This window comes from Aedes albopictus, chromosome 2, assembly GCF_035046485.1.
Source record: "Aedes albopictus strain Foshan chromosome 2, AalbF5, whole genome shotgun sequence".
Classification (NCBI taxonomy): domain Eukaryota; kingdom Metazoa; phylum Arthropoda; class Insecta; order Diptera; family Culicidae; genus Aedes; species Aedes albopictus.
This window is the reverse complement of record NC_085137.1, coordinates 43,913,641-43,934,317: the sequence shown is the minus strand read 5'-3', so window position 1 is coordinate 43,934,317 and position 20,677 is coordinate 43,913,641. Positions and strand designations below refer to the sequence as shown.

Sequence of the window (20,677 nt, the reverse complement as noted above, 5' to 3'; positions counted from 1 at the left end):
TCGCCCGAAAACCATTCGCCCGAATTCCAAATGCCCGAATGACAAACGCCCGAATGTAACAAACGCCCGAAAGTCATCCGCCCGAATAGACCATTCGCCCGAAAAGACCATTCGCCCGAAATACTATTCGCCCGAAATACCATTCGCCCGAAAATACCATTCATCCGAAAGAATACTCGCCCGAAAACCATAACAATCATAATAATACTTTTCTGAAATCAATTAAGGCGTCGTCCACGCGTATTGCTTTTTTTTGAACATAGTCTGATATAAGACTTATACTGTTATAAACATTTTCAGCAATATAGCTGTGGAAACATTTATTGGAATTGTCCCTTTTTTTGTTAATAGGCTTTTCTTTCTAGTTATATCTTCAAGGCAATTAAATTCAATTTGATGTCATTTTTACCAGAAATTCTCACTTCTTTCAATCGTGGGCTGTTCTTTTAAGTTGTTATTTTATGGGGAACCTTGACGTTTTATTTTTCACAACTTCTGGATTCAAAACATGGATTCAAAAGAACAGCTTATTCAAATAAGAATGCTGCATTCTCGCCATTTTGATGCTTTTTTCTGCATCCGTTAGCTCACACGTTTTAATTTTTATGAACTATTGTTCGTTTTAACGAAACGTAGTTATTCCGAGTAGATCAGTTGTGAACACTATTAACTTAAAATAGCTGACTACTCTGCGCTGAACTTTTGCGTTATCCTCTCGATCAACCATGCTATAACAATTATTGACCTATTATGTAATATTTTCACAAGAAATTAGGCCTTCTTCAAAACATAGGCTGTTCTTCCAAACTAAGCTAATACGATTATTATTGGCACTAATCCAACTGTTCTTGCGATTGGTCGGATACTAAGTACACCATGCGTCTGTCCTTAAACTTTCATCATGACAAACCAGAAAAAAAACTTGTTCAAAGAAATTGCATGGAATTGGCGGATGACTTTCGGGCGAATGGTCTTTCGGGCGAATGGTCATTCGGGTGAATGGTCTTTTCGGGCGAATGGTCTTTTCGGGCGAATGGTCTATTCGGGCGATTGGAATTCGGGCGTTTGTGATTCGGGCGAATGGTTTTCGGGCGAATGTGACAGAATCGATGAATCAATAAGTTTAACAACATCTCAACCTAAAATACAGTTTTTGGTATTTTCTCCAAATAGGCACAGGGGATAGACAAAATGATTGGGACAGACAAAATTTTCACCTTTCAAAATATATTCAACTAGCTGTAACTTTTCGAAAAGTGCATCGAATATTCTCAAATTTTTTTAGTGTAAGTTCACCAATTAGTTGTGTATCAATGGTCCAAATTTGGGAAAGATCAGCCCATTTTCCACAGAGTTATAAAGAGGCAAAATTATCCGATAGTCAACTTTTAGCTGCTACATCTCCGGATTCAATGAACTGATTGCAATGAAATTTTGACCATTCATGACTTATATAATGATCTCCGAAAAACATTAAAAAAAACTTAACTTGAACTTTTTAACAGGAAAAAAAGTTATAGCGATTTTATTTTTTTCACGATTTTTTAGCAAATTGGTCTATTTTCAATACATATTCCATTACTTTTTCAATTTATTGGCGGCTATGTTGTTACTTTCCTTCAAAACACATTAATAAATAAGTCAATTAGAGGGAAATTAAATAAACTATAATTTGCATCTTGAATTTTAAAATGATGTTGAAATTTTGGATAATTTGGTGTTTTATAAGAAAAATATTCTAATCGTTATACATTTCTTCCGTGTTGAGACTTTTAAGTTGCGTCAACGGGTTTTCATAGCTCATTATACAAGTCATAAATGGTCAAAATTTCATTGCATTCGATTCATTGAATCCGGAGATATAACAGCTCAAAGTTGGCTATCGGACAATTTTACGTTTTCCAAGAATCTTTATAGCTTTGTGGGCAATGGCCCGATCTTTCCCAAATTTGAACCACTGATACACAACTAGTTGATGAACTTACAGTAAAAATTTGAATATTTGATGCACTTTTCGAAAAGTTACAGCTAGTTGAACATTTTTTGAAAAGTGAAAATTTTGCCTGTCCCGATCATTTTGTCTATCCCCTGTATGTGTATCTGACCTAACTTTGTACAGTGATGTCATTATTAGTGAGTAATCCTTCAAACGGCTCAGTGTTGACAATATTTCTGTTTATAGTATATCGACACAGTTAATATTTCCAACAAAACCCGTTAAGTACCAAGGACCCAGACAACCACCCAGCAAACCAGAAGTCATATAAGGATGTTGATCTCAAGTTATATTAATGAATAAATTAGGTTAGAATTATATAAGATGCAAAAACAGATTAGATGAAATCGTATACGAAGCCCACAATTTAATCCGATTCCATTTGGCAGAATTAGTAATTTCAACTTTGCGTTAACAATTATACAACTTCAAGTTGACATTCTTCAACAACTTCGAATGCACTTGTTGCGACTCTTTTGTAATCTTAAAGGCGAGATTACATTTGGGGTCATATTTGTCAAAATAAAATTATACGGTGATGAATTTAGTCGGAGAGCCGGATGATTAAAAGTAAGTATTTTTGGAAATATTTCGGCAAGTGCATCGCTTAAGTCAAATGCGTACAGATGCAGGTGAGCTTTATTACATTCACCTACCTGCAGGCTGCAGATCCTACTGGTCGTTCCAAGGGCAACTCTGGGCAAGTACTAGCCCAACCATACCGCGGATCAGCAACTGCGCTGTGCTAGAGTGAAGTTTGTCTCGTTCCCCGGACGGTTGATATATTCAGCTTCTGCTGCACAGCCTGATATCATCAAACCACAACGTAACAATCAAAATCTATTTCACACTTTGCTTTCATTTTCATTATTATTTTTGCTAACATTCACACTTTTCTCCATGTACACACCACAGTGGCAACTTGTTGTTATTTTATTGTTTGTGAAAAAGAAATCATATTAAGGGTCAAACTAAGTTATATGTGAAATTATATAATACGCCGAATGAATTCGTTTTGAATTGCATGTATCAAAATGAAATTGTTAAAATATACGTATATGGCCTCCAAAATGGTACGGATAGAAAAATCTATGCAATTTAACCAATACGTTTTAAACGAATAAATTCACAAAGCTGAGTTGCGACAGAGTAATGTCAACCGTATACTTGGGACCATTTGGACAAGCCTTCAAAATATTTATATTTGCTTAAATTTCACGTTCTACAACAGTTAGTGATAGACAAAATGGTAAGGTATCTGATTAATAAGCTACAGGTCGGAAAATCTAGGCTTGTAAGCTTCTTTTTTATATTAGAACATGTGAAAATGAAATCGTATATATTGCCAAGCAAAGTTATAATTAGAAGTTATATTACATGCCAAATGAATTCGCCTGAAGTTGTATAACTCAAAGTGGTTTTCTCAAAATGTACATATATGGCCTCCAAATTTGTGCGAATAGAGCATATTTGGTGCATCTTATGCAATCTGTTTTGAACGGATAAGAGTTCACTTAGGAGAGTTGTAGCAGAGTTATGTGAATGAATTTGTTGGCTGGGCAGTAATCGTATAAGATGTTCCCATATGTCGAACAGGTTTCCAAATAGCTGATGTAATTTATGTCGCTGATATCTTGGTTTACATACATGGGCTCCTGCAGAGATTTAGCTACGAAAATTTCCTGCGATTTCTCCCGATATTTCTGCTTGGATTTCTCTTAGTACCGCTACCAGAGCTCATTGTGTAGGTTTCCTCCACTCAAGTTACTTTCTATGACTCTTTCAGGTATGCTCCGATGAATTCCACTCAAGATTGTTTCAGAAATTCTTCTCGTTTCCTCCCGAGATTCTTCGAGGTTTATCGGAGAATTCTGTTTTTGCATTTCTCTCGCCATTCCTCTAGAAATGCTCTCTGGGATTCTTCTAGAGATTCCTCTTAGGATTCCTAATTCGATTTCTCTTGAGATTCCTTTAAAGTAGGCAGGCAATACGCCGTTTTCCTGGAGAGAACCATCTGGAGGAATCTCTGGAAGGATTCAGGAGGAATCTCTGAAGAAATATCTGCAAGAATGACTCACTCAAAGTGCAAATTTTCGGTAATACCGATCCGTGTGGTCTATTATGATTTTCAAATAACTTAACGTACATACACTCCCGATCAAAAGTTTGGGGTCACCACCTCAAAAACATGTCATTTTTTAAGGCTCATATCTCCGCCAATTTGCGTCCGATTTCAAAACCCTAGATCTCATTCAAAAGATAATAAGTCAAAGAAACTTTGAACATGATTTAAAAGAAACTTTTTCAAAAAAAATGTATGTAAACTTAACCAAAAGTTGCCAAATTTTCTAAAAAATGAATATATACTTACGGAAGTGTAGCTGGAAATTGTGTCGACCAAATTTCAAGGTGAGAGCGGTAATATGACCTATTTTTTAATAGCTTTTAACAACTTTTTACCGAACTTAGCTAAAAAATCTAGAAAAAAAGTTATTAAGTAAATTGACCCTTGATGTCATCGACCAAAAGTTTGGGGTCACCCCTCAAAATGATTTATCGGTCAAAAGTTTGAGGTCACTTTCGTTAAACATGAAAAAGTGATTTGTTGATATCTTTGTCATCTTTCATTCAATTTTAATTCTTCTTGGCTTGTTTGAAACATAATAAATGGTACTTATTGCATAGACATTAAACCACGCATATTTGTTGAAATTTACATAGGTACTAAACTAAACGTAAAATTGCCTCATTTTTTGAAATGTTGTGAAATGTGTTAACTTTACATAACATTTTTGTATACAAAAATCGTTAAATACGTTAAGTTAAAGACATCAAACGTAAATTTAGTTAATTATCTTTGAAATGAGCCAAAAAGAATTAAAATTGAGCAATAGATGACGAAGATATCACCAAATCACTTTTCCATGTTTTAGCCAAGTGACCCCAAACTTTTGGCTGATACATCATATTGAAGGGTGACCCCAAACTTTTGGTCTATGATTTGAAGAGTTAATTTACTTAATAACTTTTTTCCTAGATTTTTTAGCTAAGTTCGGTAAAAAGCAGTTTAAAGCTTATAGAAAATATGTTATATTACCGCTCTCATCTTAAAATATGGTCGACCCAATTTCCAGCTACACTGCCGTAAGTTTATATTCATTTTTAAGAAAATTTGGAATCTTTGGGTTAAGTTTACATACAATTTTTTTGAAAAAGTTTCTTTTCAATCATGTTCAAAGTTTCTTTGACTTATTATCTTTTAAATGAGACCTAGGATTTTGAAATCGGACGTACATTGACGGAGATATGAGCCTAAAAAATGACATGTTTTTGAGGGGGTGACCCCAAACTTTTGATCGGGAGTGTATGTACAGATGGGTAAATTATTAGTTAAATTGAGAAAAATTCACAGCTCAGGTGAGATTTTAACTCACGACCCTTATTCGCTAGAAAAGTGCTTTACCAACTAAGTTACCGAGCCAATATGCAAGAATTCCTGAAACTCCTGAATGAACTCCTAGACTTTTTTCTAAAGAACCTCCCGTAGCAGTTCCTGAAGGAAGTTCTGAAGGATTTCCAGGTGGATATCCAGGAGGTAACCCTGAACCTTTCAGAAAAAGTTTCAAAAATGTTGTATGACTGATTTCAAGGGTACTTATTTCAAGAGAGTTTTCAAGGGGAGGGTCATATTAAGTTTCAAGAACTTCTGAAGAAATTCAAACGTTATTGCAGGGTATCGTCCATTCATACTCTTGAAACTATATCTATCATTTTAAGTTACATAAAATTCCTCATTCATCATTCACATCTCTCCGAAAGATTCTCCAGAGATTGTTCCAGAAGAATTTAGTGATGCTTCCAAGAGATTCGTCAGAGATTCCTCCAGGAAATTCTTCAGACATTCCTACAGAGGAGTTTTTTTTAAAGAGATTACTCCAGGAGTACTTCAGAGACTCCTTCAGAAGGATTCAGGAATGCCTCCTGGTAATCTATCGGTGATTTATCCAGAAGATTTTTCCGAGATTCCCATAGGAGGTCCTTCAGAGATTAGTCTAGGAGCTCCTACAGTGATATTATCTGAAGTTCCTTAAAGAATTCATACAGTGGTTCCTTTAAGAATCAGTCCAGGAGTTCCTTCCTCTAGAGTTCAAATCAGGGATTTCACCTGGTATTCATTCAGGAATCGCTTCTGGAATTTCATTCATAATTCCTCCTGAAATTCCTTCGGATGCCTTAGGTAGACTTTTCAGATATTCTTTCAGTAGTTCTTTCAGGAATTTCTGCAGAAGTTCCGTCAGGTATTCTTAAGTTCCTCCAGAGAATTATCCAGGAGTTCCTTCGAGAATTCCTTCAGTATAGTAGTTTCCTTCAGTATAGTAGTTCTACTCAGAAGGGATCTCCCCAGTAGTTCCAGGAGGGTTCAGGAATGCCTACAAGTGTTTCATTGGGGATTCCTGCAGAAGTTCCCTCAGATATTCCAACAGAGGTTCCCTCAGATATTTTTTCAGAAGTTTCTTCAGAGATTCTTTCAAAAAGATTAAGAGTTACCTGCCCAGGGTTACGGAAATCCTTCAAAACAAGCTTTAGGAACTCCTACAGAAAGTCCTTTAGAGGTTAGTGAAGAAGTTCCTTCAAAAGTTCTTTCATGTATTTCTACTGGGAGTAGTCCAGGAGTAACTATAGAGATTCCTTCAGGTGTTTCAGGGATTCTTGCAAATGCATTTTCAGATATTCCTCCTGAATATCTTCAGGGCTTCCTTCAGAAGTTTCTTCACAGATCTCTCCAGAAGTTCCTTTAGAGATCTCTCCAGGCTGTCCTTTAGAGATTTTACAGGAGGACACCTTCAGGTGATTTCCCCAGAAGTTTCTTTAGGGATTCCTACAGACGTTCATTCAGGGATTAGTCCAGTAAGATTTCTACAGGAGCATCTTAGGGAATGCCTCGAAAAGCTTCTTTAGCAAATCTTCCAGGAATCACTCCTGGAGTTTTTAAGGAGATTTTTTTTTTCAAGGAGAATGCACGGATGCCTAAGGGAGATTTCTCCAGAAGTTCCTTCACAAATTCCTAAGGACAACTTTCTCCTTCTTCTCCTTCTTCTTTTTTATGGTTCCACGTCCGAACTGGAGCTTGGCCTGCGCTTCAACTAGTGTTCTTTGAGTACTTCCATAGTTGTTATTTGAAGGGCATTCTTTACCTGCCATTGCATGAGTTTGTGAGGTTGTGAGGCAAGGACAACCCTACAGGACGACCTAAATAAATGATTTCCTCCAGGAGTTTCTTTTAAAATTCGTGCGGATGTTTTTTTCAGAGATCCCTTGTGACATCCTTCAAGGATTCCTCCAGAAGGTCCTTCAGAGAGCTTTACAGGAGTTTCCTCAGGTGTCTCTCCTGGATTTTCTTCACAGATTTTTACAGTAAGCATCCAAGGATATTTCCAGCAGAATTCATGGATTCCCCTAGAAGCTGTTTCATGAATTCCTACCAAAAATCATTCAGAAATTAGTCCTGGAGTTCTAAGATCTCTCCAAGAGCTGCTTTGGGGAATCTTTCAAGAACCCCTTCTGAAGTTTTTTTTTAGCAAATTCATCCAGTAGGATCCAGTAGGATTCGCGGATGTCTCCTGGAGTTATATCAAAGATTTCCTTAAGAAATATTGTCTCTTGGATCTAAGGGGATTCCACAAGAAGTTCCTTTAGGGATTCTTCCAGGTATAGCTCCTGGAGTTCTTTCAGATAGTTTTTTTTCCAAAAGGATTCACAGGAGCTTCCAGAAATTACATCAGATATTTCTGCTGAAGTTCCTTCTGGGATTCCTATAGGAGTTCCTTTAGGGATTCTTCCAGGAATTCCCTCAAGAATTTCCTTTGAACTATAATCAGGCATATCTCCAGGAGTTGCTTTATGAATTCCTCCAGGATTTCTTTAAAGGGTTCCTCCTGGAATTTCTTCGGGATAAAAATTCTTTGGAAATTCCACCTGCAAATCCTTCGGAGATTCCTCTTGAAATTTCTTCGGGGATTACTCCTGGCATTCCTGCAAGGATTTCTCATAAAATTACATCCGGGATTGCTCCTGGAATTTCTTTGTGAATTCCTCCTGGACTTCCCTCGGAGAATCTTCCTGGAATTCCTTCAGAGATTGCTCCTGAAATTCCTTCGAGGAGTCCTCTATGAATTCTTTCTTGAACTCCTTCGGGATTCCTCCTGGAATTCCTGCAAGATTTTCTCATTCCGCCTGAACTTCCTTCGTGAACTCCTGTTGAATGTCCTTCGATGATTTTTTTTTCCTAAAGTTGCTTCAAGGATTCCTTCTGGAATTCCCTCGAGGATTCACCCTGGAATTCCTCTGAAATTCCAAACAGGGATTTCTTCAGAAGTTTCTGCAGGAATCTCTCTATGGAAGATTCTTGAACCACCGGGGATCCCTGCAGAAGTTCCTTCAAGGTTTCGTACAGCAGTTCCCGCATGGATTAATCCAAGAGCTCCTTCAGGAATTCCTCAACGAGATTCAGAGATTCCTCCAGGAGTTTCTCCAGGGATTCCCACTGCAGTTTCTTCAAGGTCCCTCCTGGAATTTCTTTGAAAATTCTTCCTGGAATCCCTTCCCGGACCTTATCAACAAGTTTAAAAGATTCTGAAGCTTCTTAGAAAACAAAACAAATTGTATAAGAATCAATACTTTGTTGCCCTTCAATGACAATGGAGTATTGCGACGTGCACTACACTAAAGTTACGGGTAATGTCACTATAGGTCTTATAACTAATTGCAGTGATGGACTTGAACAGACATAATAAAAATGGGTGTTCAAACGTAATTATTTAAGTCACCAATGGACACGAAAAAGCTTAGCTACAAATTGTAGAGCGTACTCATGGTCACGCCGATGACGCCGCCGCCACGCAAAATATCGGTAGTAATTCACGAATCAGTCTTCCAAAAGGAAACATGGAAAATTCCTGAAAGTTTACATAAGGAAACTTCTAAAAAAACAACTCCATGTAGAAAATTTATAATGCGGAAAACCTAAAAAAATGGAGTTAAATCCCACGAGGTATTCGTTTAGGAATCCCTGTAGGAATGCTCCTGAGGGAGCTCTAAGAAGATTTTATGAAGGGATTACTCAAGAAAATCCTGGTGATTCTTTGAGGATTTATCAAAAAAAAAGGAATGGAATAACCTCAGGAATTTTCCTTAGCTTTTCTCCATGAGTTTCTCAAGAAATTTCTCAAAAGTTTATTCTTGAAACCGGCCCACGGGTTTCCTTAGAAATGTCTTCCGAAATTCCTTCAGATTTATTTTGTATTAATTCAACGGACTTCTTTGGTCTAATGGAATATTGAAAAAAAAATTGACCAACTGGGATTTCCATAGAAATCCACCTTTTTTTTTCAGAAGCTTTTCTTTTTTTGGAAATTCTCCTAGAAATTTCTCAAAAAAAATCTACTAGAAATATCTCTAGGGGTTTCTCCAGGAGTTTTCTTCAAACGTTTCTTCAAAAGATGAAATTCCTGGAGATTATTTTTTCACACGTATTCGGAGATAATTACAAAAAAAATCCACAAGGATTTTCTTATAAAAATTCAGATTTTATTCAAGAAACTTTTTCAGAAACTATTTCTTCAGATGCTCTTTCAGGTATTACTCCACTCATTCAGGATTTTATTTGTGCTTTTATTTGGAAATTCCTCTAGAAAAATTCTCAAGAGATTCTTCAAGAAGTTTCTCCAAGGCATTTTCTAGTAGTTCGTTCAGGTATTTATCCAGACATTGTTATGGACTTTTTCAAACCTTCCTTCGGGGATTCATTAGGATTTTTTTTTCGAAGATTTTCTTAACAATACCTGCACAAATTGCTCCAGAATATATTCCTTGATCTTTTTAATGGAATTTTCATGTTTTTTTTTTCTATGAATAGCTCCAGATTCTTTCAAAAATTAATTTTTCAATGTCTTCAGTGATTCTGCATAGAACTCCTCCAGGATGTTTTATTGTTTCTAAAGTTTAACCTTTAGAAATTTCTCCAGGTAGCAATTTTTTTCTGAGAATTCCAGCAGAAAGCCCGTGCACACGGGAGGGGTTTTGGAGGTGAAACCCCTCCCATTGCCGATGTACTAGGCGCCCCTCCGCCTTTTGAAGAATTTAGGAAAAACACCTCTCTTGCCGCCTATTCTGTGCATAGGCCTGTCCAGCAGTTCTTCCAACGATTTTTTCAGAAATCTTCCAGGGATCCCACAGATATTTATTGAAAGATTTCTGGAAGAATTCCATCAGTACATTTGTCTGCGATATCTGCAGACATAATTTAAGACCACCTACGAATTTGTGCCACTCCCTCAATTCTAATATTAATGCTAACATTTTTTTTGAGATTCCTCCTAAGTTTCCTCCACGGATTTTTTTTTTCAGGGATCCTTCCAGAGATTTCTCAAGCTTTTTTCTTTGGAATTACATGCAGAGTTTCTCCACAAGCCTCCACTGATTTTTTTTCCAGAGAATAAAGGGGGTATCTTAAGGTATCTTCAGGTACCCTCCTACTTATTATCTTTGGCATTCACCCAAGGATCGTTTACAAGACAACTTCAGAAGTTACTTCAGGAATTTTTGCCCAGGAATTCCTCTCAGTAGTTGCCGATGGTATCTCAAGGAGTTTTTAAGGGATTTGTTGAGACAATCAGGGAATTCTTAGAAATTCTTAGAAATTCATGCAGAAATTCTTTTAAGAATTATTCAGTAATATTGTGCAATTTCTGGAATAACTCCTGGAAAAATCCCTAAAGAATGCTGCAGAGATATCTTAAGACATCCCAGATGATATTTCTGATAAAATCACAAAAGTTATTTCTAAATCACTGAAGGAATTTCTCAAAGAATTTTTCGAGATACCATGGGAAGAATTTCCGAAGCAATCCTCGTAGTATTTGTAAAGTAATTTCAAGAAAAAATTCTGATAAACACTCCGGAAAAACTTTTGAAGAACTCTCCTTATAAAATTCCTGAAGAAATTCCTAAAAGTCCTGCAGAAGTCTCTGGAGATAAAAATATCTCCTCGAAGGAATCTCAGAAAGAAACCCAACAGAAATTTCTGAAAAAGTGAGTTCAGCTATAAGGAAGGCGGAATCTCTTATGAAGGACTCTGAAGCCTAAACTTTTTTATTAGAAACTATTTGTACACTTCAGCGAACCTACACATTCGGGTGTAAGGGTTTTTGGTAGTGAAGAAATCATCAGTTAAATCCCTGTAGAAATCTTAGGAAGAACGGAATGAACCTCTGGAGGAAAATCTGAAGACGTCCCAGGAAAAAGCTTTAGGAAATCCTCGGAGGAATTTCTTGAGATTTTGCTTGAGAATCATCTCGGTAAATTCTTGGTGGAGTTCCTTAAAAAAAATTGAGGAATGTACAGGAAAATTTCTGAAATAATTGTTTATCCAAGGTTTTTTTTTAAATTATATTTGGAGAAATTTGCGCTTTATGATTTTCTCTGGAGCGTTTCTAGTTTTTCATGGGTGCAATAAATATTCTGCCACAATTTAATTGCCTGCACATTCCTCAAGGGGAGAGCTGTGAAATTTTATAAGAATTCCTTGTGGAGCTTCGTGTTTAACCCATTTTCACAGACATTAAGATTTTGCTGTTGAATACTTCTGTTGGTTGAAAGATTGCTAGATAGTTTGATAATTTCAGAAGTTAGCAATTATATTAGATTGTACAAGAAAAATGTCCTATAGTTTTCTATTCATTATATTACAGTGAATCTTATTTGGCTTCAGCATATTTAGCCAATATTTTTTCTTCCCAATACTTCACATGTCACACCGCATTACTTAGGCGTCACTGTACCTCAGTATCGTTTTATCCCCACAAGTATTAGTGCGAGGAAAACAGTGAAAGAGTTTTCCCGTTTTCCTTTTGTACTGCTTTCCACACTGTGCTGGCACCAGCAGCCTTTAGTAGACCACCGTCTCGCACCAATACCACCGCGCATAACAAAAGCACCGAAATATGGCTGCGTCCCCGGAAAACTCCGGTCGGAGCAAACGGGACGGAAAAGGAAAAACTTCATTAGACTCCTCAGGGTCGGTCGGTCGATTGTTGGTGTGGTGGATGCGAAAATCGACCGCAGTGGCACACTGCTGTGTGCTGTGGCAGCCAGTCAGTAGTAGTAGGACGACGGTGCGGTACCACCGTGGTAGCGAGGTTTCTCTCTCACATCCCGTCGCGCGGACGTCGGTGGTCTTTTGCAAAGTTTATTCCTTTTTTCGCGTTTAGAAAGTTTGATTATTTTTTTCTGGAGAAAAAGGGTTTCCTTGTGAAAACGGGAGTTAGTAATTGTGGTGCGTGATCGAGGTTAGTTTTTCTGGAAATGCTGTGTTGGGGTTTGACGTATGTGAAAATGGAGCTTTCCCATGGATGCTGAAAGTGCGTGATGATTCCATCGGATGCAGCGAACAGTGAAAAGTGAAACACTCGGTTGGATGAAAATCGAAATTTTCTTTATTTTTTTTTTTCTTCGTTGCGCTTGAATCTGGAAAACTGCGGATTTTGAAGTGCTGCTGTATGGATCCTGCTGCATGAGTTCAACCGGAATGGGGTCAGACGAAAAGCGTGAAGTTTTGGAATGTGGAGCCTATCATGGCCATTCATTGAAAAAAGTGTGCTCATGGCAGATGGAGTTAGTTCGGACGAATGCTGGCTGGTTGTTTTCCTAATAACAATAATGACAGGAATCATCGTCGAGGACTGTGATGGGAATGGCAAAAAAGAAGCTAATGGCGAAGACAAGGGCAGGGGCTCCCTACCAATTTGAAGCTGTGACCAGAATTTATATACCAAAAACCATAAAAAAAAATACGAATTTCTCAAAATTAGGTGTTTTGCCATATTTCTATTGTTCTTGTGTGCAAAACTTCGGGCTTTGAATGACAATATTCTACTGAATCCGTATTTCTATGATGGAAAAATTGGCCAAAAAACTTCTTGAACTTGAGTTTAACAAAAAAAAATAAAATCAAGTTAAATGCATACATAACCAGTGTTTAGTAAAACACAGAGTAGAAACAGCTTTTCAAAGTTTAAGCAAAATTGGAAAAAAATATCTAGAATAAGATTTTGGAGAAATTCAATCTTCTACAAACTTAATTAGAAATCAATCATTTAACCACTTGGATGGTTCACACTTGTAGAAAAAAAAAACACATGCATAAAAGTTCGACAGCCCCCCTTCTCATTTCATTCTAAATGATGCCACAAAATCTTCTAGAAATTCCTAAAGGCTTTAGAATGTCTGCCAGAAATTTATCCAAGAACTTCTTAAAAAAGTCTTGCATGGATAGCTTCCAAAAAATGTTGCATTGGTTTTTATTTAGCTATATTATAGAGAAATATTATAAGAATTCCTTTCAAAAAATCTTGCACAGATTGTTCCAGAAATTCTACGAATTTCTTCGGATTTTTTTCCAAAGAGATTTCTTCAGAAGTTTTTCAAAGCATTCATCTGGCCCAAGTAACACAACTTGTTATATAACTGTTAAAATTACACATTTCATACTAGTTCTGTTGTATTTTTCTTGCATTATTTACTTAATATGGAACACTTATATAATCAAAACAGCGCAAAAAATGGCGGCTTATACAACATCTTATAAGCTATATAAGATGTATCCTAATACACTTATAGTGCTAACATATTTATCTCTTGAATGGTAATTAGTTGTAATGCAGTTTGTTGTAGTAAATAACAAGTTGCAAATACTTATATAATGCATCCTCTTTAACTTGTTGTAATAAGGCAATTTTCAAGTAATACAGCTGGCAGAATACAGTTATATTACATACCATTTGCATTTGTTTGAACTAAGCGATATGACGGTATTATAACTTTAGATTCCCACCAATCATACACAATGCCAAACGGACTACATGAAAACGTACTTCATGTAAGATCTAAAAAAAAACAAAAATAAAAAATAAAAACACTACATGACTTGTCAAGCTGAAAAATGATTTCAAGTCAAGAAGATTATGTTCGGGTATACTAGCTAATAAACTATTTTGGAAATAAAATTATGAAATGGGTTATACTCAGCGGCAGTAGTTTTGTTTCACCTGCGCTGCTAGATTTTTGGTGAAACTTTTGGTTTTACTCCATCAAAATTGAACCGCCTCACAGCCGAACTAAAAAATGTCATTATAAATAATGAAATTTAGAGAATTTGTCTTCAAATCCACTCGAAAAGCAATATGGCAGCTTGTATGGCAGCTTTTCAGGGGAATTACAGTATCGATCAAACATATCTCTAATATTCAATGTTGAACCATGATTATAATTTGATCAATTACTCTGTGTTGGTTATGCCACAAGTAAGATTGAAGTATTTTAAAATTTAGGAAAATATTGTTTTTAGAATTATAAACAAATAAAGAGGAATAAGACTGTCTATTTATAACAAATTTTTATTTGTGTCTTCATATTTTTGGCCAGCACTGTCACCTGACTAATGTTTTTGGTGGAACTTTAACGCGGCGCAGAAAATTTCTTCAGATCTTAAGCACTGGTTATAAACAAGTTGAATTTACGCAAAAATTTCATCCCACGAGCAACTCGACAAAAATTTGATTATAAAATTATTATAAAATTTGATTGTAGTAAACGGTAAAAATACATTTGGAAAGCATATTTTCAACATTCTTAAACTTCATTCATATTTTTGTTATTTTAAAAGTAATTACGACACCGAAATAACTTATATACAGCTAATCTTTTGGCAAAGGTAGCTGTCAAATGTCAAAATATTTTCACTAATAATCTGCTGGTGACGTTCTTGACCGCCCGGCGGTCGGCGGATTGTAGTTTTCTCGAGATTCCGGGAGGCTGAAAATGTATCCGACGAAGCATGCCGAATTTGTGAGACAGGATCCAGGTAAGACATCCGCCTGCAGGAAGTTAGGATGGATCATCCGTCAGCAATCATAAGCCGGTATTCACGATGGCGCCTAGACAGCACCGTGTGGAAGAAGGTTACATTTCCACGGCGGTCAAAATGCAGGCTCCGCAGTATTGCTCCAAAAAATAGGACCAGGATATGTTCATAAGTTTGATGTTGGTGCACCCAAGATGCTGCTGTTTTGACGTCAGTCTGTGAATGATTCGTTTGGGAAACGCCTTGTGAACATTGAAATTTAGAAGAAAGCGACCAACCGTGTCCGCTTGTAGTGCGTTTTACTAGTTCTAGTTAGTTCTTCTCAAAAACTGTGTTGGTACTTGATCTTACTAGAGGTCGGTCAGACCAGTCAACTTGAACCGCTTACCGCTTAAATTTAGATTGATATCGTGAGCAAATCCGATTATATTTAATGTTAAAACTATGATATTTAAATGGAGATTCAACACATTCCATACGTAATTGAGCCAAATAAAAATTTCATTCTGTTTGTTTTTGGCCGACTAATTTACAACTTTTGAATAACATAAGAAGTTTTCTGATCCACCAATAGAACAACTATAATACATCTTCTGCAATTTTTATTTCTGAAGATGTTTTCTGTGTTACTTGGGGGAAAACCTTCCATGATCTCCTTCAAAAATACTCCATGGATTATTTTGAAAATGATTCACGGATACATTAAAAATCTGAAATTCAGAAGTCCTTCAAAATTTTCTCACAAGCTTTCAAGAAAATGTTCTCCAACTTGGACTCCAAGGATTGCTTTGGAAATTCTACAAGAGATCATTTAGGTAATAAGATTGATAAGATTCATAAGAAATGCTTCCAGGATTTCTTAAGAAAGTCTTAGAAAATCCTCCAAGGATCCCTTCAGAAATTTTCCTACAGATTGTTGCAAAGCTTCTTATAAGGGTTCTTGCGGAAAATCTAGAAGACATTATTGCAAAGATTTCTGTAGAAATTCACACAATTCCTCTATGTATTTTCTTAAAAATTCCTCCAAGATTTCCCTTAAAGGTATATTTCATTATTTTAAGAAAAAATGAAATTTTGTGAATAAAACCCTATTTCGTTCAAAAACTGTATGCGTTTCAGAATTCTGAAGTCAGATTCCGAATCAGTATATGAGAATCTATTGAATATAAATATTGGTTAAGATGAGCAGATAAAAAAAATAAAACTATAAAGACAATATTTTATTTTCTATTGAAATATAAAATTTTCTGAATAAAAATCCGTTTTTCTCAAAAATTTTACGTGTTACAGTAATTCTTAGGTCAGATTACGAATTAGTGGATCAAAACCTATTTAATAAAAAGTATTGGTTAACATGAGTAGATAAAAACTTCAAATTTAAAAAGACAATAATTTTATTTTCTCTAAAAATATGAAATTTTGTGAATAAAACCCCATTTTTCTCAAAAACTGTACGTGTTACTGAAATTCTAAGATCAGATTCTAAATCAGTGGATCAAAATCTATTGAATATAAATATTGGTTGAGATGAGTAGATAAAAAAATAATAATATAAAGACAATAGTGTATTTTTTATGAAAATATGAAATTTTGTGAGAAAAACCCTATTTTTCTCAAAAACTGTACGTGTTACAGCAATTCCGAAATCAGATTCAGAATCAGCGGGCCAAAATCCATCAGAAATGCAACAAGTGGTCAAAGTTCGTGATCCACTGTCGACCAGTGTATTCCGTCTCATAATTTTCGAGTAATGAAATCCGACTGAAACAAATATTATGTTTATGTCCTCAGAATAACTGATAGCAACTATGATCTTTACATGTGGTCATCAAAGAAGATATTGATTGAGAATGACGAGCCATATTATCTTGTACAAAACAAAAACAAAAATGTTCATGAACTTTTTTAAATACAATTTCATACTACAATTAAAAAGCATGCCTTCCTCCAATTCTTTTGCTTCACATGATAATTATTTTAAAAACATACTTGGATCTAAATTCAAGATGATAATTATAATTAATTCAATTTCTCTCGAATTTATTTGAATTTGAATGTATTTTGAAAAGAAGAGACATTGTTAGCAATATTCATATAAATTGAAAAAAGTTATGAGATGCATGCTAACAATATATCAATTTACTAAAAAATCATATAATGAATTAAATCGCTGTAACTTTTTTGTTATAAACAATTTTTAGTTGAGTTAAACTTTTTTTCAAAGCTTATTATATAAGTTATAAATGCTCAAACTTTTATTTTATTCAGTTTATGGAATCCAGAGATATAATTGTTCAAAGTTGGCAATACGATAATTATGCCTTTAACTAGAATATTTCTAACTTCATGTGGAATAGCTCAATCTTTCTCAAATTTTGATCGTGGATAGACAACTAGTTGACCAACTTACAGTAAAAATTTGTGAATTTTTGATGTATTTTTCGAAAAGTTACACCTAACTGAAAATTATTTGAAAAGTGTAAATTTTTCATGTCCTGATCATTTTGCCTATCCCTATTGCTATTTTGTAAATTTTATCCAAAATTAATGTTACATGATAATTTTAAAGAAACTAACCCAAGTTGACCAGTAATTGCAAATTTATTGCCATATTATCATTAAAATGTATAGATCTTGTCTATCCATTTGGTAGAATAATTGGAAAAGAAATTCAAACTTTTGGACTCTATTAAGCTACTGTAAAAAAAAAACTTTTCAAAAATTGCCCTTACGTGCCTGAGCACCATTTTTCACCAGCTTGTTAATGTTTCAGATTTTTTGAATTTTATTGATGATACCTGAAATCTCTTTTATGTTTATAATTTATCTTTTGATAGCTGCCCAAATACTTGACAGCTCCATCCAGTACCAAATCTTCCCCAAAACAACTTTGGATAAATTTTATATTAGTTTCCAAAATTATAAAAATTTGGACTTCGGCCCAGTTTAAGGTGCAGATTGAGAATATATATGTAATTGCGTTAATACCCAATTGTCTTCATCAATGGTGATGAGAATACATTTCATTTTTTGAATTCTAATTAAATACTAATTCAAAATCCAAACATTTATTATTTTTCTAACACGGAAACTATTTAAAAATGTCAATTAAGAATTTCCAAGCAAAATCAAGACAATATAACATGGACCGTTCACAATCATCAAACACCTGAAGAGCAAATCAAAACAAACGATACATGACGGACCAGAAACACTCTGATTTGTGAATAAGAGAAACAAACAAGTCGTCAAATAATGAAATGATAAATTGAAACATTTTGGAGATGAAATAAAAATAAAAACACTGCAGCGCGCATGATTCTGCGTGCTATTATATAGCGTAAAAGTGCTTCGAAATTTAGAAAATGTCCATTAGTTTGTTTTGCTAATATCTCAAATTTTCAATGAGTTTCTACTAAAATTATTCGTGAAATCCCTCCAAATAGACATTCGAGGAACACCTCATAGGTTGCACCCAAAAACTCCTTCACGGATTTCTCCTTGTATTTCTTCAAGTATCCATCCGGTGACTTCTCCACGGCATTCTCAAGAAAACCTTCAGGGATTCGTTTTTGTATTACTTCATGAAATTCTCCATGGATCCCTTTCAAAATTCTTGCCAGGATATTCCTCGAGATTTTTTAGTAATTCATTTAGAGATTCCTGCAGAGATTCCAACATGGACTACTCTTAGTATTATTCTTGGAATATTTCTGCAATCTTTCAGATATTTCTTAAGGATTCCTTCCCAACTATTTTCTAGGAATTCCTTCAGGAATTATTTCAAGAATGCTACACGTGAAATCTTCCAGATCCTACCAAGAACTATAACAGATAGTCCTCTCGGATTTCCTACCGGGAAGTCCCCAGGGATTTCTCTAAAGATTCATCCTGGGATACCCCCAAGGACTCTAGGGATTATCTTCAACTATACCTCCATGGATCTGTCTAAGGATTTCTCCCAGAACTTCTTTGCCTATCACACGCTATTTTTCAAGAATCTATTCAGAAATCTTCAAGGCATTTTTCCTAGGACTTCTCTTGATATTCCTATATTTATTCTTATTGGGATTGTTCCTGGGCCTCAACCAAGGATGTCTCGCTGAACTCTGTCAGGATTTTAGAAATTCTTTCTGGAATTTCTACAGTACAGGTCGGACTCGATTATCCGGAGTCGGGTTCTGGCGCTTCTCAAAATAATATCTCGCAAACGGAACACTGTGAAAAGCTGAAATTTTGGCTGATCACTAACCAAAGCTGGCTGGACAAATTGTCAAAATTTCAGCTTTATAGAGCATTCCGTTTCCCAGATACATGTATGAGAAGCATCAGAACCCCGGATAATCGAGTCCGACCTGTAATTCCTTCATGTATATATCACTATTTTTTTTTTTTGAAGTTTTTTTTTTGTCTTTACTAACGAAATTTTTAACGCGAGGCTAGTTCATCTCGGGGATTCCATCCGGGATCGTTCCATGAATTTATCACAAATTTTAACAGACTGTCTCCTGAGTCGCGTTATCCTCCATTTGAGATTTTTGTACCATTTATAACAGCGATTCCTTTCGGGATTCTTCTAGCGCAGGGGTTTTCAGACCTTTTGCTTTACGGTTCACTTTCCTAAAATAAATTGCTCTACCGTCCACTAAGTCAAAAGATTTCGATATGGAGTTTGTACTAATTGATTGTGTTTCTTTATCGCTCGTCGGAGCGCACGTTGGAGCGCATTACAAGTGCTCGACCTGCAATATTTTCTTGATGGTAATATTAGAACATTAAGAAGAATTCCTGGCGAGAATCGTAGCAAAGCACCACAACTTTGACAAGATATTAAAATAATAATAAATTTCTCCCAATATTTCTGACAAATCTATTGGGAAGTCAAAGGAAAGCTGATTGTATGAGCCCTTCTCAAATCATATGAGCTACAGAAGAGATAGCATTTAAATTAAAAAAAAATGAAAAATAAAAAAGTACATTCGGTTTATTGAATTCAAAGATATAACAGCTTAAAGTTGGCTATCGGATAATTATTCCTTTTTCTAGAATCTTATTATTATTTATTTATTAATCTTTTTAAAAGAGATTTTCAGAAGGGGCTGGTTCATCTCTGTTCTAGAATCTTTCTTACTTCGTTAAAAATAGTCCGATTTTCCAAATTTTAACCACTGATACACAACTAGTTGATCAACTGACAGTCAAAATTTAAGAATATTTGATGCCCTTTTCGAAAAGTTACAGCTAGCAGATTTTTTTTTTTCAATGTCCCACCTGTCCCGATTTTTTTGTCTGCCCGTTGTACTGGTTTGATTTCTCACAAAATCCTTCATCGAATGATAATTTATAAAAATATAGTGGGATAAATATAATAAATATATGATTTCATTCGCCTGTTGAGGCCTCACTAAAACACTAGTTTACAGCATTTTTGAACTCGGTAAGCTGATGATCATTTTAAGTGTAGAATCATACCCTGAGTTCAAAAACGTGAAGGAAAAAAATACAGTAGAGTGGATTTTTTTTCGACTTTCCATGCTAGGCTGTCGATTTGAAATCGATTTTTGTTCTGTTTTTAAGCAAAGTTGCTCTCTTCATACATGTGTATTTCCGTAATCTATGCTCCGATTGTGCTGATTTTTTTACTACAACTGAGCATCTAATGTTTCAAATGTACGTTGAGAAAGATTTTTTTAATTGATTTTTTTCTTACTAAAAAAATATAAATCATCTTCATTTTTTGGAAATTTTACTCAAATTTATGG

General features: G+C 35.3%; 1 protein-coding gene across 17 annotated transcripts in view; it reads left to right on the top strand.

The window, feature by feature from the left end:
- LOC109432543 (voltage-dependent L-type calcium channel subunit beta-1) overlaps positions 1-20,677 on the top strand; it is a 576,281-nt gene that overhangs the window by 454,432 nt on the left and 101,172 nt on the right. For 3 of the 17 annotated variants that reach the window (XM_062849559.1, XM_029871031.2, XM_062849558.1), the window contains exon 1: positions 11,679-12,342. The exons of the other annotated variants lie outside the window; for them this stretch is intronic. The gene's annotated coding sequence lies outside the window, so the exon portion shown is untranslated. Of the gene's footprint in view, positions 1-11,678; positions 12,343-20,677 lie in introns of those variants that run through there. 17 annotated transcript variants of the gene reach the window in all.